The sequence below is a fragment of the Oryzias latipes genome, chromosome 22 (genome assembly GCF_053564925.1).
Source record: "Oryzias latipes strain Hd-rR chromosome 22, Olatipes_Hd-rR_3.1".
NCBI lineage: Eukaryota > Metazoa > Chordata > Actinopteri > Beloniformes > Adrianichthyidae > Oryzias > Oryzias latipes.
The window spans coordinates 4793026-4815345 of record NC_136258.1 but is presented as its reverse complement, the minus strand read 5'-3'; the positions used below and the strand labels follow the sequence as shown (position 1 = coordinate 4815345).

The 22320-nt window shown below is 42.9% G+C and overlaps 8 non-coding genes across 8 annotated transcripts; all 8 read left to right on the top strand.

Moving 5' to 3' along the window:
* The first annotated feature begins 13881 nt into the window (after positions 1-13881).
* LOC111946900 (U1 spliceosomal RNA) lies at positions 13882-14045 on the top strand. Its single transcript, XR_002872713.1, has one exon. It is a non-coding gene; the product is annotated as a U1 spliceosomal RNA (small nuclear RNA).
* Positions 14046-14906: 861 nt separating this feature from the next.
* On the top strand, positions 14907-15070 carry LOC111946901 (U1 spliceosomal RNA). Its single transcript, XR_002872714.2, has one exon. It is a non-coding gene; the product is annotated as a U1 spliceosomal RNA (small nuclear RNA).
* Positions 15071-16140: 1070 nt separating this feature from the next.
* LOC144989218 (U1 spliceosomal RNA) lies at positions 16141-16304 on the top strand. The gene has a single exon (XR_013653366.1). It is a non-coding gene; the product is annotated as a U1 spliceosomal RNA (small nuclear RNA).
* An 857-nt stretch (positions 16305-17161) lies between these two features.
* Positions 17162-17325, top strand: LOC144989257 (U1 spliceosomal RNA). The gene has a single exon (XR_013653399.1). It is a non-coding gene; the product is annotated as a U1 spliceosomal RNA (small nuclear RNA).
* Positions 17326-18186: 861 nt separating this feature from the next.
* On the top strand, positions 18187-18350 carry LOC144989274 (U1 spliceosomal RNA). The gene has a single exon (XR_013653415.1). It is a non-coding gene; the product is annotated as a U1 spliceosomal RNA (small nuclear RNA).
* Positions 18351-19420: 1070 nt separating this feature from the next.
* On the top strand, positions 19421-19584 carry LOC144989217 (U1 spliceosomal RNA). The gene has a single exon (XR_013653365.1). It is a non-coding gene; the product is annotated as a U1 spliceosomal RNA (small nuclear RNA).
* An 857-nt stretch (positions 19585-20441) lies between these two features.
* LOC144989213 (U1 spliceosomal RNA) lies at positions 20442-20605 on the top strand. The gene has a single exon (XR_013653361.1). It is a non-coding gene; the product is annotated as a U1 spliceosomal RNA (small nuclear RNA).
* An 855-nt stretch (positions 20606-21460) lies between these two features.
* Positions 21461-21624, top strand: LOC144989273 (U1 spliceosomal RNA). Its single transcript, XR_013653414.1, has one exon. It is a non-coding gene; the product is annotated as a U1 spliceosomal RNA (small nuclear RNA).
* Positions 21625-22320: the final 696 nt, after the last annotated feature.

Genomic DNA, 22320 nt, shown 5'->3' with positions numbered 1-22320 from the left:
TAAGTGAGAGTGAGGGAGAGGATGATGAGTTTATATAGCACACCTACCTTCTCTGAATGTAATCATAATGGTGGAGAATTCTTTAATGAGTTTTTGCTCTCCATGCATTTTTTTTCCCCGTCCTTTTAACTTTTATAAAAATGAGCATATCTGCCGGCTCAAACGTAGACCTATGAGAGTTCAAGAATCATAATTATTTAAGATGGAAAAACTTTAATTGAATTGGAGTAATGTAACATTTAGTTAGATAAATATGTAAATTTGAGTTGTATAAACAATTATTGAGTTTTATAGACGTAAGAAATGAGGTTGAATAAATTTAACTCAATTACTTATTACCAATAGAAGTAATTCATTTAAGTTGGCAAAATTGGATAAGTTATATATATATGCGTCACAAGGAAAATGGAAACAAGATCAGAAACTCGTGTGTTTACTTTGTCTGTTCTTCTCCTACAAGCAGAAACTCTTTCTTTTAATGATGCAGCCGTGTTACTTTTTGATGAACGTATAATCTTCATAGCTATCATTAAAATCTCAGACTCCGTCTCACTGGAGTATAGCGCCTCTTTCTTTTTTTGTCCACGCGTTTCCATGGTGACTCCAGAAATCGGCGATCCATTGAGAATGTCTTTATGTACATGCCGCGCACGTGCATTAACCCAGGGTTACCAAGTCAAGAGTAATTACGCCAACTCATATCCGGTCTTCTGGAACCGACACACCCCGAGTAAGCAAGTTCAGGCGGATTTCAGCCAGAGTTCAGGCTTAAAGTCAGGTTAGTTTCAACATGCTTCCTGGAATACACCCCAGGAATGATCCAAACTGCAAATATTGGTCGGTCATCCTGAAGTGGGGAGGTGGAGCCAAAACATCAAACTGTATATGGGAGCTGGACTGAGTGACCCCCCCCCCCCCCCCAAGAAGCCAAAATCCCATGGACTTCTAAACAAACAGCTGTTACTCTGTCATTCTAGTGGTCAGAATAACCATTCTGGGTCTGATAACTTTTTCTTTAACATGTTCAACAATCCAAAGTTTTTTTTCATGATACGTTTTCTGTAGTGTAAGTTGTTCAAGTTACAAACTAACCAATCAGATACCTCTGTGAAAGTATGTGTGAAACAAATGATTGACAGATTCTCCCAAGTAGTAGTGGTAGGGGTGTGGCTTTTTAACAAGCTCAGTCACGATTGGCAAGAATGGTTTCCATAGAAACATTGACTCAGATTGAGTCAGACCATTTTCTTTGCATGTCGCGAATTTCCTCGGAGCCGGAGGTAAGCCATCTTCAATGGGTGACGTCTGGGGATGGGTACCGAGCCCCGGTACTGAACGAGCCCCGGGGCAACATTCTTTAAGACCGCAGTATCGTTAAGATCTGACCTCAACGGTTCTACTAACGGTACTGTAGAAGTCACATTTTTTTTGTGTCCCACAAAATATAAGCGTCATCTGCCATATTTAACCCACCAAGTCAGTCAATTTTTCGTTACTTAATGATGATATTAATTTTGCTATTCTGGCTGAAGAGGAGAGATCTGTCTGGCTATTTGTGTGCACAGGGGGCGGGGCTGTTATTTAGACAGCATGCGGCTTGCGCGTAAAATGAATTAAATCTGCACCAGAGCGCCACGACAATCATGTCAACCTGCTGCTATGATGACCGTATTTAGCGCTCTCTGTGTAGAACACACTGGAGGGGCGTGGGAAAAAAACGACTCGCTGCTGCAGAGGATATGAACAGGTGAACAGGGGGGTATTCCAGGAAGCATGTTTAAACTAGCCTGACTTTAACCCTGAACTCTGGCTGAAATCCGCCTGAACTTGCTTACTCTGGGTATGTCGGTTCCAAAAGACCGAATATGAGTTGGCGTAATTACGCTAGACTTGGTAACCTTGGGTTAATGCGGGTGCACAGCATGTACATAAAGACATTCTCAATGGATCGCCGATTTCTGGAGTCACCATGGAAACGCGTGGAGAAAAAAAGAAAGCGCTATACTTTAGTGAGACGGAGTCTGAGATTAATGACGGTGTATGAAGATTATACGTCCATCAAAAAAGTAATACGGCTGCATCATCAAAACAAGGAGTTTCTGCTTGTAGTAGAAGAACAGACAAAGTAAACGCACGAGTTTCTGATCTTGTTTCCACTTTCCTTGTGACGCATATATATATAACTTATCCAATTTTGCCAACTTAAATGAATTACTTCTATTGGTAACAAATAATTTAGTTACAGTTATTCAACCTAATTTCTTATAAAACTCAATAATTGTTCATACAACACAAATTTACGTATTAATCTAACTAAATGTCACATTACTCCATTAATCTTTTTTCCATCTTAATTACTTAAATTTCTTGAACTCTCATATGTCTACGTCTGAGCCGGCAGATGTGTTCATTTTTATAACAATAAAAAGAATGGGGAAAAAATGCACGGAGCGCAAAAATTCTTTAAAAAATTTCCATCATTGTCATTACAATATGAGCTTGTAGGGGTGCTATAAAAACTCATCATCCTCTCCTTCACTCTCACTCATGGTGCAGAGACGTAAGCATAGTAGGACAAAATAACTCGGAAAAACACAGTAAAACAGCTAAACAACTAAACACATTTGGTCAAAAACCCACACTTAAACCCAAATCCGTCCAGACAGGCAAAAGGAATGATATCCCACAATCCCTTGCGGTGCCGATCTAACAGCAGCACCAAAGTTACACCTACTTAATTGAATTAATTTGAATGAAAGGAAAATAATTGTCTGAAAACTACGTGTTATTTTTAAGTTGACCTAACAAAAAAAATGATTTATCTTAACTGAAGCAAATAATTAAGTTAGATCAAAGTGAAAAAGTTTATCTTTCCAACATCCATACGTGGTCTTATCACCCTCTCATGGTGGAAAAAGTATTATCTGAGCTTCTTCATCCACTAAATCATCTTCAAATGGACACGCCATGCTGCTTCACCTCTCTGTAAACAAACTAACCTTCAACTAAACCTGCTCCAGACCAGGGGCCTGTTTCACAAAGGAGGTTCAACCAACTCTGAGGTCAAACCTGAACTCTGAGTTGGTCAATCGAGAGATTGACAACTCTGAGTTTTCAGTTTCAGAGCAGCTGATCCGCGTTAGATCAATCAACTCTGAGTGGACTGATTCGGAGGTGAGCGTGCGCACCGCGTCTATAAGAAGCCATTATCAATGGAGCGCAGATATCACGAGTCACCATGGCAACCGTGAAAACAAAGAGGTCTGCGTATTTTTTGCCAGCTGAACTTGACGTGCTGCTGCAGAGTTACAGTGAATATGAGCACATATTCCAGAAGAAAAGCAACACCGCTGCATCTGCAAAACAGAGACAGTTAGCGTGGAAAACATAGCTGCTCAAGTTAATGCCTAAGTTTGCATTTAAATCATTGTTATAAATATTGACTGTAATAACTTTTTAAATAGCGTAAGGTGTGAAATAAAAAATGGTGATATTTAGGTGTACTTTTGAAGTGTTATTCCTGGTGTAAATGCATGAAATGCTGCATAGTGTACAGAACCAATCTGGGGGAAAAATGCATTTAACGTCGGTAATGTTTAGAGGACTTTTTTGTTAACCTTCCCCTCTAGCAAACGTTGGTCATTTTAATATTAATACATGCAATTGTGTTTTTAAAAGTGAACTTTTGTCTACTGTTGAACCTTTCGCTGCGCAAAGACTTCCTTCTTTTCTCTCGTCTTTCCGACCGTGCGTGGTCAAAAGCGCAGGGGAGATTTCCTTCAGGGCTGAAGGGAATTCTCCTTCGGGGTTCACTTCCCGTTGGAAACCCTCAACCTCCAGAGCGGAATAAGAATGACTCCAAAACAGTTATTCTGGGAATGACACCTTCTCCGTCCTCCTCATCCGTGCTCACCCCACCCCCCCCCATCTGCACCTGCAATCGCCCCTCCCCTTGTCCCTCGTGGATTGCACCCCGCTCAGCACACACACGCTGCAACACTACCCCTGTATTCATCAAGTGGTATAGGTTTATATGGGATTAAGAAAGTAAGCAGTGCTAGAAAATTGTGTTTCCAAAAAGTAATTGTTACATTAATCTAATTCAATGTCCCTGATTTCATTTTCATGTAGATGCAATACTGCAGGAATTAAAAGAAACATGGCAGCAGCTAAAAATGAAGTATAAAAACATAATTCAATCAGGTCAAATGTGAGCATGTCATGGATGTAGGCTTTGTTGACAATATTTGACATATGAAACATCTACATAGCAAGACCTAATGTTGTTTTCATTTTGTATATGTAATTGACTGCAACGAAAAACGGTAACGCTCAAACAAAAACGTATGGGGAAATGACAAAACATCGAGTCGAGGTCTCAAAATCCTCGTACGACGTAAATGTAATTCTCTACGAATTAATGCAGCCTCCTCGTCTATTGGGTCCTCCAAAAAAGGACAAGCCATTCTTGTCACTTAGATCGCGTGACGGAAATGTGGGCAATGAAGGTTGAAGCCAAATATAGTGCTTCGTCTTTAAAAAGGGGAGGGGACCGGCAAAAACTTCGAGTTTGGAGAATAAAACCTGCTCCCGACCAGGTTAGGTTCACAGCATAAGTAACCATGGATACTGACTCCGAGTAAAAGTTAACTCTCTTTCAGAAACGGGTTTGACTTACTCTGCTTTCTCTGGTTTGACAAACCTCCGATTCTGAAACGGAAAACCCAGGGTTTCCCTGATTTCCGGGTTTATGAACTCAGAGTTTACACTTAACCTCCTTTGTGAAACAGGCCCCAGGTTATGTTCAGAGCATGAGTTGCTATGGTAACTTGACATACCCTGAGACATACCTCCATTTCTGGAACCGAAAGCTGAGGGTATCAACTTCCTTAGCCTCAAACTTACCATGGGAGCTAGCATAACCTGCTTTCTGGAATATCCCCCTGGTAGAGAGGCGGGGGAGGGGCTTTGGCTTCAAACTCTGTCAGATAGAAACACGGGCGTCAGATTTAGACGCAGCTTTCACTGCAGGAATAAAGCAGAGACTTTCTCTGGGATGATTTTATGAAACTTAAACATTCATTTAATTTGTTTTATATTTACATCATGACAGCATTATTTCAAAACATTGTTGATTATTTTTCTTCAAATAACTTTTCTTCATGTATCTTACTTTTCAAGTTGGAAAAATATATAAAGTAAAATGCTTTGTTAAAAAAACAATGTTGTTGCATAATGACGAAATAAAATACTTTATGTTCTTAATTTTTTATTTAATTATTTATTTTTTGTCCTCAAAAAGTTTCAATAAGAGTATCGCTAAAATACCAGACCGATAAGCAGTATGAATAAGAGTAGTCGTACCGTTAAAACTTTGACGATAACCATCCCTAGTGACGTCACACTCACTCACGGTCTCCAGTTCTCTGCCACAGTCAACGACAAAACCAGGCCTGATGTCTCTGAAAAGTCCAGCCTTGATGTTAAACTGAACAGATTTACCCATGAAAATCTACTTTTGCAAAGCTGCACATGAGAAATTATTTTACTCGTTCATGAAAAAATTGAGCATTTCCCCTATGAAACTTATTTCATGTGCGTTTAGGTTTTTTCCTATCTGAGGGGCCCAGTGTGAATAACAGTTGGTGGTCTTTACTTTTTCTTTACTTTCAGGAAGTTTTGAAGTTTGCGCTGAGCACTGTGACATCAGTGAAATCGTCATTGTCTTTGCTTGTCATCACCTGAGGAAAACCCCCCAGTGTGAGGTCATTTAGGTACAAAATTAGGATTTGCAGAAGAGCTTGATTCTGTTTTGGGCGTGGTGTCCGAAAGCCCGGCAGATTTTGAGTCACTTCTTCATGTAAGTCATAGATGGACAATCCTTTCCTCTGTGCTTTCAAGGCCATGCACACCTTTCAAGCCTTCAAACAACTTCATCTGCACGTTCACTAACTTCCTTCAGACGGCAGCTATGCAGGCTGGGGCCATGGTGCAGGATCCCCAGAGACGTAGAGGAGTGGAGCTGGGGGTGAGGTCAAGGGTGAAAGAGTTTCCAGATGTAGATGCAGTTTCTGCCTCAGATGCAAGTTCCTCATCATCTCCTGCACGTGGTCATGAATGCCTGCAGAACAGAGAGGTCACTTCCTGTAATGACAGCCATAAAACGAGACTTGAAGACTTGATTAAAGGTTTGAGGGAGTTTAGGTTCAGGCTTTGTCTCAGATTAGTTTGGGTAAGGGTTAAAAGTCCAGGCATCCAGGAAGTGGATGTGCAGTTGAACAAATCAACTTCTCTCCTTTAGAAGGTCATTGTTTGGAGAAAATTTGTTAGCATAAATTACAGTTGATTTTACTTCAACCAGAAAATTGCTGAGGGGAAATGCATGTGGCTGTTTTAGGAGCTCATTTTGGTTTGTTTTCTGTTTCCTAACTAGTCACATCTGCACCTTCTTCAAAGGTTATGGAGTTGCGTTTCAGTTCCTTCAGCTGATGGTACCGCACAGCTGCTTCAGCTCTCTCCTTCTGATGAAGACGTTGATTCCAGCTTCGGTTTATTTGCCTACTTAATGAACCATGGTCCAAAGGGGCGGAGCTCAGGAATGAGGACCTGAAAGAGTGAGTGCACAACAGTCCTGGGACGACTGTGAGGAAAAGTCAATATTTGTGCACATGCACAGCATAGATCCGTTTGTGTGAGTGTGTAAATGCGTGTGTCTGTGTGGACCTCCAGAGGAGCACCACTCAGTCCCTGTGCCCCCCCCAGCTAATTGCTCCCATATTTGTGGGCCTGTGGTCTGGGCTTTCTGCTGGACCTGCTCTGTGAAAGCCATCGCTCTGTTTTAATGAGTGGTGAAAACAGATGACAAAGGCAAGAAAGATCCTTGACATTTTCTTCCTGAACCCCAGCCGGAGCGAAAGTGTTGATGATTTATGCTCAAACCTGCAGCAGTGTGTGTGTGTGTGTGTGGGGGGGGGTACTGTCAGCTCCCACACCCACAGATTCACTTATGCTCCAAACTGGATAAACAGACCATCTGATCAAAGACAAAAGAAAACGGAAAGGCACTCTTACTGATGAAAACTGCACACAAAAACCATGATGATGCAACAACAGATGCTGCAGAAGCTTCTGCTCCACACAATCTTTTTCACGCAACATATTTCTTCTGCACCTGATTCACGATCGGAATAAAGACAATATTCAGAAATACAGTTTTAGCTTACATTTTTTTACATATGTCCTGCGTTATCAGAAAAATGCCAGAAAAACATAACCTAAACAATTTACCTTCCCAAACTTGACCAATAATCTGGAAAGATCAAATGTTCCAGTTCTTTGAAGACCACTCAGCTTTTTTGTGTGTGTATGTATATATAATACAATATAATAAAATATGACATAATTCAATATATTATAATATAATTCAATATATTATAATATAGTACATTATATTATATTATATTATATTATATTATATTATATTATATTATATTATATTATATTATATTATATTATATTATATTATATTATATTATATAATTTAAAAAGTGAAATGTCTCTCTCTTTACACACACACACACATATATATATATGTCAAACTGGATACACATATAACAAAATATATAACAATATATTTATGTTTTGTTTTGGTACTAAAACGTCAAATTCCTCTTAAACTATCTCACACGCATTGTACATACATTTTCCAATATTCAATTGAAATGTGATCTGTTCTCCTTGGCGTTTTCTTTTTTTTTTTTCTCTCTCCTATATTTTGTTCCCTGGTCTACTCCTTCAACTAGTCCTGCTTTTCTCACCTGTTGTCACCATTAACTGTAAATGAGAACTGGACTGAGTGACCCCCTCCCCTCACATTCCAAATAGGAAGTACCCACTGGTTCCAAGAAGCCAAAATCCCTAGATTTGACCACCATTAAGGGAATAGAGAAATAAACAGCTATTACTCAGTCATTGGGTCAGAAGAAACATTCTTGATTTGATGCATTTTTCTAACATCTGCTTCAGCTAAGATTATTAAAAATCTTTTTTTTTGTTAAGTCAGTTTAAAAATAACACGTAGTTTTCAGTCAGTTATTTTGCTTTCATTCAAATAATTCAATTAAGTAGGTGTAACTTTGGTGCTGCTGTTAGATCGGCACCGCAAGGGGTTGTGGGATACCATTCCCTCTGCCTGTCTGGACGGATTTGGGTTTAAGTGTGGGTTTTTGACCAAATGTGTTTAGTTGTTTAGCTGTTCTACTGTGTTTCAACAATGATGGAAAATTCCTAAATGACTAATCGCACTAAGCACACACTCTTTTGTTCTTTTTATTGTTATAAAAATGAGTATATCTGCCGGCTCAAACTTAGACATATGAGAGTTCAAGAATTTTAATTCATTACGATGGAAAAAAGATTACTTGAATTGGAGTAATATGACATTTATTTAAATAAATATGTAAATTTGAGTTGTATAAAAAATATTGATTTTTATAGGCGTAAGAAATTAAGTTGATTAAATTTAACTCAATTACTTGTTACCAATAGAAGTAATTCATTTAAGTTGGCAAAATTGGATAAGTTATATACTGCTACAGGAAGAAGCTGGAGCAGCGCCTGGAACAGAACAACATCCGTGATGTGTGGAGGGGTCTGAAACACATCTCAGGACATGCTGAGGCTGGAAATGGTCGACAGGTCACAGGTGACCAAGCCTGGGCAAATGAACTGAACCTGTTCTTCAACAGATTTGATTCTGCCCAGCCCCCAGTCTCCACCCACTCGGCCCCCTTTTCAGACCTTTCCAGCTCAGGCGTCTCCTCCCAGCTGCAGCTGTTACCACCTCGGCACCAAACAGTCCACTCTCCCCTTCTTCCAACAGAAGCAAAGGGACCCCCCCAACGACTCACAGCACCAGACCAGCCACCGCCCACCCATCCTCCAACCCCCCTCTGCCTCACCCCGAATCAGGTTAGGATGGAGTTAAGGAGAACAAAGGCCAGGAAGGCAACAGGCCCTGACAGCATCACCTCCAGGCTCCTCAGGGAGTGTGCAGACCAGCTCTGTGTGGTGATGCTGTTCATGTTTAATATGAGCCTCAGACTGGAGAAGGTACCAGTCCTCTGGAGGACTTCCTGCCTGGTTCCGGTTCCAAAGGTACCTCGTCCTACGGAACCGAACCACTTCAGACCTGTCGCCTTGACTTCCCACCTGATGAAGGCTATGGAGAGGATCATCCTCAGCCATCTCCGCACTCAGGTGAGCTCAGCACTGGACCCGCTGCAGTTTGCATATCGACCAGGCATCGGGGTGGATGACGCCATCATCTACCTGCAGCATCGGGCCCTGTCTCACCTGGAGGCCCCTGGGAGCACTGTGAGAGTCATGTTTTTTGATTTCTCCAGTGCTTTCAACACAATTCAGCCATCACTGCTGAGGAGGAAGCTGGAGGTTGCAGGTGTGGACCAACATCTGGTTGCTTGGACCATTAACTACCTCACAGACAGGCCACAGTTTGTGAGGCTGCGTGACTCTGTGTCTGATGTGGTGGTCTGCAGCACGGGGGCACCTCAAGGGACTGTGCTCTCCCCATTCCTGTTTACCCTGTACACATCAGACTTCACCTACGACTCCCACCACTGTCATCTGCAGAAGTTCTCAGATGACAGTGCCATTGTGGGCTGTGTATCAGGGGGGGATGAGCAGGAGGACAGGGGGGTCATCTCCGACTTTGTTAGCTGGTGTGAAGTTAACCACCTGCTGCTTAACACCAGTAAGACAAAGGAGCTGATACTGGACTTCAAGAGGTCCTCACCATCACAGTCACCGGTGAACATCGAGGGTTCAGACATTGAGGTCGTGGACACATTTAAATATCTGGGTGTTCACCTGAACAACAGACTGGACTGGTCCAACAACACGGATGCTCTGTACAGGAGGGGCCAGAGTCACCTTCACCTGCTGAGGAGACTGAGGTCCTTTGGCGTGTGCAGACAGCTGCTGAGGACCTTTTACGACACTGTGGTGGCCTCAGTGGTCCTTTATGGAGTTGTGTGCTGGGCGGGGGGCAGTGCAGGCAGAGACTTGAAGAGGCTTAACAAACTGGTTAGGAAGGCCGGCTCTGTCCTGGGCTGCACACTTGAGTCCATGGAGGAGGTGGTGGACAGGAAGATGTTGGATAAGCTGACATCCATCATGGATAACCCCTCCCACCCCCTGCACCAAACTGTAGAGGCGCTGACCAGGGGCCTGTTTCAGAAAGGAGGTTCAACCAACTCTGAGGTTAAACTTGAACTCTGAGTTGGCCAATCGAGAGATTAAAAACTCTGAGTTTTCTGTTTCAGAGAAGCTGATCGGAGTTAGGTCAATCAACTCTGAGTGGACTGATTCAGAGGTAAGCGTGCGCACCGCGACTATAAGAAGCCATTATCAATGGAGCGCAGATATTACGAGTCACCATGGCAACCGTGGAAAAAAAGAGGTCTACGTATTTTTCGCCAGCTGAACTTGACGTGCTGCTGCAGAGTTACAGTGAATATGAGCACATATTCCAGAAGAAAAGCAACACCGCTGCATCTGCAAAACAGAGACAGTTAGCGTGGAAAACATAGCTGCTCAAGTTAATGCCTAAGTTTGCATTGAAATCATTGTTATAAAATATTGGCTGTAATAACTTTCTAAATAGCGTAAGGAGTGAAATAAAAAATGGTGATATTTAGGAGTACATTTGAAGTGTTATTCCTGGTGTAATTGCATGAAATGCTGCATAGTGTACAGAACCAATCTGGGGGGAAAATGCTTTTAACGTCGGTAATGTTTAGAGGACTTTTTTGTTAACCTTCCCCTCTTGCAAATGTTGGTCAGTTTAATGTTAATACATTCAATTGTGTTTTTAAAAGTGAACTCTTGTCTACCCTTGTATTGATCAAGTGGTATAGGTTTATATGGGATTAAGAAATAAGCAGTACTAGCAAATTGTGTTTCCTAAAAGTAATTGTTACATTAATCTAATTCAATGTCCCTGATTTCATTTTCATGTAGATGCAATCCTGCAGGAATTAAAAGAACATGGCAGCAGCTAAAACTGAAGTATAAAAACATAATTCAATCAGGTCAAATTTGAGCATGTCATGGATTTAGGCTTTGTTGACAATATTTGACATATGAAACATCTACATAGCAATACATATCTAATGTTGTTTTCATTTTATATATGTAATTGACTGCTACCAAAAACGGTAACGCTCAAACAAAAACGTATGGGGAAATGACAAAAAATCGAGTCTAGGTCTCAAAATCCTCGTACGACGTAAATGTAATTCTCTACGAATTAATGCAGCCCCCTCGTCTATTGGGTCCTCCAAAAAAGGACAAGCCATTCTTGTCTCTGTGTGACGGAAATTTGGGCAATGAAGGTTGAAGCAAAAAATACTGCTTCGTCTTTAAAAAGGGGAAGGGACCGGCAGAAACCTTGAGTTTAGAGAATAAAACCTGCTCCCGACCAGGTTAGGTTCACAGCGTTAGTAACCATGGACACTGACTCCGAGTATAAGTTACCTCTCTTTCAGAAACGGGTTTGACTTACTCTGTTTGCTCTGGTTTAACAAACCTCCCATTCTGAAACGGAAAACCCAGGGTTTCCCTGATTTCAGGGTTAACGCACTCAGAGTTTACACTTAACCTCCTTTCTGAAACAGGCCCCAGCTCCTTCAGCACAAGACTGTTGCACCCTCAGTGTAAGAAGGAGCGCTACCGCAGGTCATTCCTCCCCACAGCCATCAGACTGTACAACACCGTGTCAAAGTGACACTCCACGGTCCCAGGGGTGTTTTTCTGTTTAGTCATTGATTCATTTACTTTTGTTGTAGTTGTTGTTTTTCATTTTTAAATTGTTTTTTGTTCCTGAACAGTTGTTTGTTTTTGTTTTTGGTGTAAACCTCATTAGTTATTTCTGTATTTTGAAATAATTTGTAATGTTTTTTTACAGTTTACGTGTTTTGCAGACCACATGTTTTTTACACTTTTGCAGCTGTATTTATTTAATATTTAATATTTATTTCTTTATTTATTAAGAATCTCATTTTTGATAATAATTTTCATGATAATTTTAGTCATATTTTTAATTATCTAATATAAATGTCATTTGTGATGTTCTTTATTGATGTTATATTATATAGATTATTTCTGAATGTCGTGTTGCTGCCACAGAAATTAAATTTCCCCATTGTGGGATTAATAAAGTCATCTATCTATCTATCTATCTATCTATCTATCTATCTATCTATCTATCTATCTATCTATCTATCTATCTATCTATCTATCTATCTATCTATCTATCTATCTATCTATCTATCTATCTATCTATCTATCTATCTATCTATCTATCTATCTATCTATCTATATCTATCTAACTATCTATCTATCTATCTATCTATCTATCTATCTATCTATCTCTCTCTCTCTATATATATATATATGCGTCACAAGGAAAATGGAAATAAGATCAGAAACTCGTGCGTTGACTTTGTCTGTTCTTCTACTACAAGCAGAAACTCTTTCTTTTGTTGATGATGCAGCCGTATTACTTTTTTGATGGACGTATAATCTTAATACGCCGTCATTAATCTCCGACTCCGTCTCACTGAAGTGTAGCGCTTTCTTTTTTTCTCCACGCGTTTCCATGGTACTCCGGAAATCGGCGATCCATTGAGAATGTCTTTATGTACTTGACATGCACCCGCATTAACCCAGGGTTACCAAGTCGAGCGTAATTACGCCAACTCATATTCGGTCTTTTGGAACCGACATACCCCGAGTAAGCAAGTTCAGGTGGATTTCAGCCAGAGTTCAGGCTTAAAGTCAGGCTAGTTTAAACATGCTTCCTGGAATACCCCCCAGAGCCCGTCTTTAGGCTACATTGGCTTGATTGCGTCTGACGTTAGCGGCAGAGTCCCTACCTTAAAAGATGGCTGGGCAGGTGCTGGGTATTCCAGGAAGCATGTTTAACCCTTGTGCTATCCTAGGCACTTCCACATTGGGAGTTGGGTCATCTAGACCCACTAGACAGTGCTCTGAACCTTTTTTCTTCAAGGATTTGTGATCTTCACTGGTGTCCATGGATTACATGAAATATTTCCACCTTTATCCACCTTTGTCATGTTAGGGAGAACACGTCAAAGTAAGGATGGGGTCATATAAAATATCACGAGGGTTAAACTAGCTTGACTTGAAGCCTGAACTCTGGCTTAAATCCGCGTGAACTTGCTTACTCACTCGGGGAGTGTGTGCTTAGCCCCCCGCCGTTGTGTGTGGAAAACCACCACAAAATCCTCCCTTGCGTTGGGGATGTGGGTCAACGCATAAGTTTTATCTCTTTCCACAGCAAGTTTGTTTCAACATGAATTTCAATACACGTACTGAACTCAAGACGTCTTGTGTTGAACTGGCAGGCAACTAACATCTTATTATGGGATGCAGTCAAGCGTTTCGTGATTCATTGAGCTGACTCCACATAGATTTGCTTTTCAAAATGAATTTGAATACACGTACTGTCTTTAGTAAGATCCACAGCTGGAAGACAAGTACTCAGCCTTCTGATGACACTGGTGGGTGGGGGTGGGGACCTACGAGCCAATGAATGTTTCTTTTAACAGTAAAAGAAACTGTAAAACGATTCTTTTGCCAGCCATATATTAGTGCTCACAGAAGTAGGTAAACTGTACACAAAATAACAAAAGAAAACACAGGCAGTTTTTTGACATGGCAAGGAGTATTGGTCATGGTTCTGACTGGGGGATTGGGAGAATGCATGGGGCACTGCTAAACCTACTGCCAGAGTCAAGGACTGGGAAAACAGTCGTCCTTGTTTGAACCCAGGAAGACATACTTACCTGGCAGGGGTGACACCATGATCAAGAAGGTGGTTTGCCCAAGGCGAGGCTCTGTCATTGCACCCTGACCGTGCTGACCCTTGTGAATTCCCCAAATGTGGGAATCTCAACTGCATAATTTGTGGTAGTGGGGGACTGCGTCCGCGCTCTCCCCTGTTTACAATGTAAAAGACAAAGATGTCTTAGAACAGTAAAAGCTTCACGTGCATCTTCTGAACGTAAAACGTGAGCAGTTCCAGGTGTGATGCAACAAGCGCTCTCTCTCTCACTCTCTATCCCTATATATAGATATATATATTTATCCCCATTACATTTTGTTGGATCTTGGACAGGACAAGAGCCCGTCTTTAGGCTACATTGGCTTGAATGCGTCTGATGTTAGCGGCAGTGTCCCTACCTTAAAAAGATGGCTGGGCAGGTGCAAAAGACATCAGCCGTTGTGTGTGGAAAACCACCACAAAATCCTCCCTTGAGTTGGGGATGTGGGTCAACGCATAAGTTACATCTCTTTCCACAGCAAGTTTGTTTCAACATGAATTTCAATACACATACTGAACTCAAGACGTCTTGTGTTGCACTGGCAGGCAGCTAACATCTTATTATGGGATGCAGTCAAGCGTTTTGTGATTCATTGAGCTGACTCCACATAGATTTGCTTTTCAACATGAATTTGAATACACGTACTGTCTTTAGTAAGATCCACAGCTGGAAGACAAGTACTCAGCCTTCTGATGACACTGTTGGGTGGGGGTGGGGACCCACGAGCAGATGAATGTTTCTTTTAACAGTAAAAGAAACTGTAAAACGATTCTTTTGCCAGCCATATATTAGGGCTCACAGAAGTAGGTCAACTGTACACAAAATAACAAAAGAAAACACAGGCAGTGTTTTGACATGGCAAGGAGTATTGGTCATGGTTCTGACTGGGGGATTGGGAGAATGCATGGGGCACTGCTAAACCTACTGCCAGAGTCAAGGACTGGGAAAACAGTCGTCCTTGTTTGAACCCAGGAAGACATACTTACCTGGCAGGGGTAACACCATGATCAAGAAGTTGGTTTGCCCAAGGCGAGGCTCTGTCATTGCACCCTGACCGTGCTGACCCTTGTGAATTCCCCAAATGTGGGAATCTCAACTGCATAATTTGTGGTAGTGGGGGACTGCGTCCGCGCTCTCCCCTGTTTACAATGTAAAAGACAAAGATGTGTTAGAACAGTAAAAGCTTCACGTGCATCTTCTGAACGTAAAACGTGAGCAGTTCCAGGTGTGATGCAACAAGCGCTCTCTCTCTCACTCTCTATCCCTATATATATATATATATATCCCCATTACATTTTGTTGGATCTTGGGCGCCTTCCATCCGTGAAACCCGGGTTCGACTCCGGGCTGCTCCCTGTTCCCTTCCCTACCTCTGCCGGTTCCAAGCCCGGTTTGAGAAGGTTGCGTCAGGAAGGGCATCCGGCGTAAAACATTGCTAAATTTACCATGCGACTCGTTCGCTGTGGCGACCCCTGATGGGAGAAGCCGAAAGTGGAAGAAGAAGACATTTTGTTGGATCTTGGACAGGACAAGAAAGCGTCTTTAGGCTACATTGGCTCGAATGCGTCTGATGTTAGCGGCAGTGTCCCTACCTTAAAAAGATGGCTGGGCAGGTGCAAAAGACATCAGCCGTTGTGTGTGGAAAACCACGACAAAATCCTCCCTTGAGTTGGGGATGTGGGTCAACGCATACGTTCCATCTCTTTCCACAGCAAGTTTGTTTCAACATGAATTTCAATACACGTACTAAACTCAAGACGTCTTGTGTTGCACTGGCAGGCAGCGAACATCTTATTATGGGATGCAGTCAAGCGTTTCGTGATTCATTGAGCTGACTCCACATAGATTTGCTTTTCAACATGAATTTGAATACACGTACTGTCTTTAGTAAGATCCACAGCTGGAAGACAAGTACTCAGCCTTCTGATGACACTGGTGGGTGGGGGTGGGGACCCACGAGCCAATGAATGTTTCTTTTAACAGTAAAAGAAACTGTAAAACGATTCTTTTGCCAGCCATATATTAGGGCTCACAGAAGTAGGTCAACTGTACACAAAATAACAAAAGAAAACACAGGCAGTGTTTTGACATGGCAAGGAGTATTGGTCATGGTTCTGACTGGGGGATTGGGAGAATGCATGGGGCACTGCTAAACCTACTGCCAGAGTCAAGGACTGGGAAAACAGTCGTCCTTGTTTGAACCCAGGAAGACATACTTACCTGGCAGGGGTGACACCATGATCAAGAAGGTGGTTTGCCCAAGGCGAGGCTCTGTCATTGCACCCTGACCGTGCTGACCCTTGTGAATTCCCCAAATGTGGGAATCTCAACTGCATAATATGTGGTCGTGGGGGACTGCGTCCGCGCTCTCCCCTGTTTACAATGTAAAAGACAAAGATGTCTTAGAACAGTAAAAGCTTCACGTGCATCTTCTGAATGTAATACGTGAGCAGTTCCAGGTGTGATGCAACAAGCGCTCTCTCACTCTCTATCCCTATATATAGATATATATATTTATCCCCATTACATTTTGTTGGATCTTGGACAGGACAAGAGCCCGTCTTTAGGCTACATTGGCTCGAATGCTACTGATGTTAGCGGCAGTGTCTCTACCTTAAAAAGATGGCTGGGCAGGTGCAAAAGACATCAGCCGTTGTGTGTGGAAAACCACCACAAAATCCTCCCTTGCGTTGGGGATGTGGGTCAACGCATAAGTTACATCTTTTTCCACAGCAAGTTTGTTTCAACATGAATTTCAATACACGTACTGAACTCAAGACGTCTTGTGTTGCACTGGAAGGCAGCGAACATCTTATTATGGGATGCAGTCAAGCGTTTCGTGATTCATTAAGCTGACTCCACATAGATTTGCTTTTCAAAATGAATTTGAAGACACGTACTGCCTTTAGTAAGATCCACAGCTGGAAGACAAGTACTCAGCCTTCTGATGACACTGGTGGGTGGGGGTGGGGACCCACGAGCCAATGAATGTTTCTTTTAACAGTAAAAGAAACTGTAAAACGATTCTTTTGCCAGCCATATATTAGGGCTCACAGAAGTAGGTCAACTGTACACAAAATAACAAAAGAAAACACAGGCAGTTTTTTGACATGGCAAGGAGTATTGGTCATGGTTCTGACTGGGGGATTGGGAGAATGCATGGGGCACTGCTAAACCTACTGCCAGAGTCAAGGACTGGGAAAACAGTCGTCCTTGTTTGAACCCAGGAAGACATACTTACCTGGCAGGGGTGACACCATGATCAAGAAGGTGGTTTGCCCAAGGCGAGGCTCTGTCATTGCACCCTGACCGTGCTGACCCTTGTGAATTCCCCAAATGTGGGAATCTCAACTGCATAATTTGTGGTAGTGGGGGACTGCGTCCGCGCTCTCCCCTGTTTACAATGTAAAAGACAAAGATGTCTTAGAACAGTAAAAGCTTCACGTGCATCTTCTGAACGTAAAACGTGAGCAGTTCCAGGTGTGATGCAACAAGCGCTCTCTCTCTCACTCTCTATCCCTATATATAGATATATATATTTATCCCCATTACATTTTGTTGGATCTTGGACAGGACAAGAGCCCGTCTTTAGGCTACATTGGCTTGAATGCGTCTGATGTTAGCGGCAGTGTCCCTACCTTAAAAAGATGGCTGGGCAGGTGCAAAAGACATCAGCCGTTGTGTGTGGAAAACCACCACAAAATCCTCCCTTGAGTTGGGGATGTGGGTCAACGCATAAGTTACATCTCTTTCCACAGCAAGTTTGTTTCAACATGAATTTCAATACACATACTGAACTCAAGACGTCTTGTGTTGCACTGGCAGGCAGCTAACATCTTATTATGGGATGCAGTCAAGCGTTTTGTGATTCATTGAGCTGACTCCACATAGATTTGCTTTTCAACATGAATTTGAATACACGTACTGTCTTTAGTAAGATCCACAGCTGGAAGACAAGTACTCAGCCTTCTGATGACACTGTTGGGTGGGGGTGGGGACCCACGAGCAGATGAATGTTTCTTTTAACAGTAAAAGAAACTGTAAAACGATTCTTTTGCCAGCCATATATTAGGGCTCACAGAAGTAGGTCAACTGTACACAAAATAACAAAAGAAAACACAGGCAGTGTTTTGACATGGCAAGGAGTATTGGTCATGGTTCTGACTGGGGGATTGGGAGAATGCATGGGGCACTGCTAAACCTACTGCCAGAGTCAAGGACTGGGAAAACAGTCGTCCTTGTTTGAACCCAGGAAGACATACTTACCTGGCAGGGGTAACACCATGATCAAGAAGTTGGTTTGCCCAAGGCGAGGCTCTGTCATTGCACCCTGACCGTGCTGACCCTTGTGAATTCCCCAAATGTGGGAATCTCAACTGCATAATTTGTGGTAGTGGGGGACTGCGTCCGCGCTCTCCCCTGTTTACAATGTAAAAGACAAAGATGTGTTAGAACAGTAAAAGCTTCACGTGCATCTTCTGAACGTAAAACGTGAGCAGTTCCAGGTGTGATGCAACAAGCGCTCTCTCTCTCACTCTCTATCCCTATATATATATATATATATCCCCATTACATTTTGTTGGATCTTGGGCGCCTTCCATCCGTGAAACCCGGGTTCGACTCCGGGCTGCTCCCTGTTCCCTTCCCTACCTCTGCCGGTTCCAAGCCCGGTTTGAGAAGGTTGCGTCAGGAAGGGCATCCGGCGTAAAACATTGCTAAATTTACCATGCGACTCGTTCGCTGTGGCGACCCCTGATGGGAGAAGCCGAAAGTGGAAGAAGAAGACATTTTGTTGGATCTTGGACAGGACAAGAAAGCGTCTTTAGGCTACATTGGCTCGAATGCGTCTGATGTTAGCGGCAGTGTCCCTACCTTAAAAAGATGGCTGGGCAGGTGCAAAAGACATCAGCCGTTGTGTGTGGAAAACCACGACAAAATCCTCCCTTGAGTTGGGGATGTGGGTCAACGCATACGTTCCATCTCTTTCCACAGCAAGTTTGTTTCAACATGAATTTCAATACACGTACTAAACTCAAGACGTCTTGTGTTGCACTGGCAGGCAGCGAACATCTTATTATGGGATGCAGTCAAGCGTTTCGTGATTCATTGAGCTGACTCCACATAGATTTGCTTTTCAACATGAATTTGAATACACGTACTGTCTTTAGTAAGATCCACAGCTGGAAGACAAGTACTCAGCCTTCTGATGACACTGGTGGGTGGGGGTGGGGACCCACGAGCCAATGAATGTTTCTTTTAACAGTAAAAGAAACTGTAAAACGATTCTTTTGCCAGCCATATATTAGGGCTCACAGAAGTAGGTCAACTGTACACAAAATAACAAAAGAAAACACAGGCAGTGTTTTGACATGGCAAGGAGTATTGGTCATGGTTCTGACTGGGGGATTGGGAGAATGCATGGGGCACTGCTAAACCTACTGCCAGAGTCAAGGACTGGGAAAACAGTCGTCCTTGTTTGAACCCAGGAAGACATACTTACCTGGCAGGGGTGACACCATGATCAAGAAGGTGGTTTGCCCAAGGCGAGGCTCTGTCATTGCACCCTGACCGTGCTGACCCTTGTGAATTCCCCAAATGTGGGAATCTCAACTGCATAATATGTGGTCGTGGGGGACTGCGTCCGCGCTCTCCCCTGTTTACAATGTAAAAGACAAAGATGTCTTAGAACAGTAAAAGCTTCACGTGCATCTTCTGAATGTAATACGTGAGCAGTTCCAGGTGTGATGCAACAAGCGCTCTCTCACTCTCTATCCCTATATATAGATATATATATTTATCCCCATTACATTTTGTTGGATCTTGGACAGGACAAGAGCCCGTCTTTAGGCTACATTGGCTCGAATGCTACTGATGTTAGCGGCAGTGTCTCTACCTTAAAAAGATGGCTGGGCAGGTGCAAAAGACATCAGCCGTTGTGTGTGGAAAACCACCACAAAATCCTCCCTTGCGTTGGGGATGTGGGTCAACGCATAAGTTACATCTTTTTCCACAGCAAGTTTGTTTCAACATGAATTTCAATACACGTAGTGAACTCAAGACGTCTTGTGTTGCACTGGAAGGCAGCGAACATCTTATTATGGGATGCAGTCAAGCGTTTCGTGATTCATTAAGCTGACTCCACATAGATTTGCTTTTCAAAATGAATTTGAAGACACGTACTGCCTTTAGTAAGATCCACAGCTGGAAGACAAGTACTCAGCCTTCTGATGACACTGGTGGGTGGGGGTGGGGACCTACGAGCCAATGAATGTTTCTTTTAACAGTAAAAGAAACTGTAAAACGATTCTTTTGCCAGCCATATATTAGGGCTCACAGAAGTAGGTCAACTGTACACAAAATAACAAAAGAAAACACAGGCAGTTTTTTGACATGGCAAGGAGTATTGGTCATGGTTCTGACTGGGGGATTGGGAGAATGCATGGGGCACTGCTAAACCTACTGCCAGAGTCAAGGACTGGGAAAACAGTCGTCCTTGTTTGAACCCAGGAAGACATACTTACCTGGCAGGGGTGACACCATGATCAAGAAGGTGGTTTGCCCAAGGCGAGGCTCTGTCATCGCACCCTGACCGTGCTGACCCTTGTGAATTCCCCAAATGTGGGAATCTCAACTGCATAATTTGTGGTAGTGGGGGACTGCGTCCGCGCTCTCCCCTGTTTACAATGTAAAAGACAAAGATGTCTTAAAACAGTAAAAGCTTCACGTGCATCTCCTGAACGTAAAACGTGAGCAGTTCCAGGTGTGATGCAACAAGCGCTCTCACTCTCTATCCCTATATATAGATATATATATTTATCCCCATTACATTTTGTTGGATCTTGGACAGGACAAGAGCCCGTCTTTAGGCTACATTGGCTTGAATGCGTCTGATGTTAGCGGCAGTGTCCCTACCTTAAAAAGATGGCTGGGCAGGTGCAAAAGACATCAGCCGTTGTGTGTGGAAAACCACCACAAAATCCTCCCTTGAGTTGGGGATGTGGGTCAACGCATAAGTTACATCTCTTTCCACAGCAAGTTTGTTTCAACATGAATTTCAATACACATACTGAACTCAAGACGTCTTGTGTTGCACTGGCAGGCAGCTAACATCTTATTATGGGATGCAGTCAAGCGTTTTGTGATTCATTGAGCTGACTCCACATAGATTTGCTTTTCAACATGAATTTGAATACACGTACTGTCTTTAGTAAGATCCACAGCTGGAAGACAAGTACTCAGCCTTCTGATGACACTGTTGGGTGGGGGTGGGGACCCACGAGCAGATGAATGTTTCTTTTAACAGTAAAAGAAACTGTAAAACGATTCTTTTGCCAGCCATATATTAGGGCTCACAGAAGTAGGTCAACTGTACACAAAATAACAAAAGAAAACACAGGCAGTGTTTTGACATGGCAAGGAGTATTGGTCATGGTTCTGACTGGGGGATTGGGAGAATGCATGGGGCACTGCTAAACCTACTGCCAGAGTCAAGGACTGGGAAAACAGTCGTCCTTGTTTGAACCCAGGAAGACATACTTACCTGGCAGGGGTAACACCATGATCAAGAAGTTGGTTTGCCCAAGGCGAGGCTCTGTCATTGCACCCTGACCGTGCTGACCCTTGTGAATTCCCCAAATGTGGGAATCTCAACTGCATAATTTGTGGTAGTGGGGGACTGCGTCCGCGCTCTCCCCTGTTTACAATGTAAAAGACAAAGATGTGTTAGAACAGTAAAAGCTTCACGTGCATCTTCTGAACGTAAAACGTGAGCAGTTCCAGGTGTGATGCAACAAGCGCTCTCTCTCTCACTCTCTATCCCTATATATATATATATATATCCCCATTACATTTTGTTGGATCTTGGGAGCCTTCCATCCGTGAAACCCGGGTTCGACTCCGGGCTGCTCCCTGTTCCCTTCCCTACCTCTGCCGGTTCCAAGCCCGGTTTGAGAAGGTTACGTCAGGAAGGGCATCCGGCGTAAAACATTGCTAAATTTACCATGCGACTCGTTCGCTGTGGCGACCCCTGATGGGAGAAGCCGAAAGTGGAAGAAGAAGACATTTTGTTGGATCTTGGACAGGACAAGAAAGCGTCTTTAGGCTACATTGGCTCGAATGCGTCTGATGTTAGCGGCAGTGTCCCTACCTTAAAAAGATGGCTGGGCAGGTGCAAAAGACATCAGCCGTTGTGTGTGGAAAACCACGACAAAATCCTCCCTTGAGTTGGGGATGTGGGTCAACGCATACGTTCCATCTCTTTCCACAGCAAGTTTGTTTCAACATGAATTTCAATACACGTACTAAACTCAAGACGTCTTGTGTTGCACTGGCAGGCAGCGAACATCTTATTATGGGATGCAGTCAAGCGTTTCGTGATTCATTGAGCTGACTC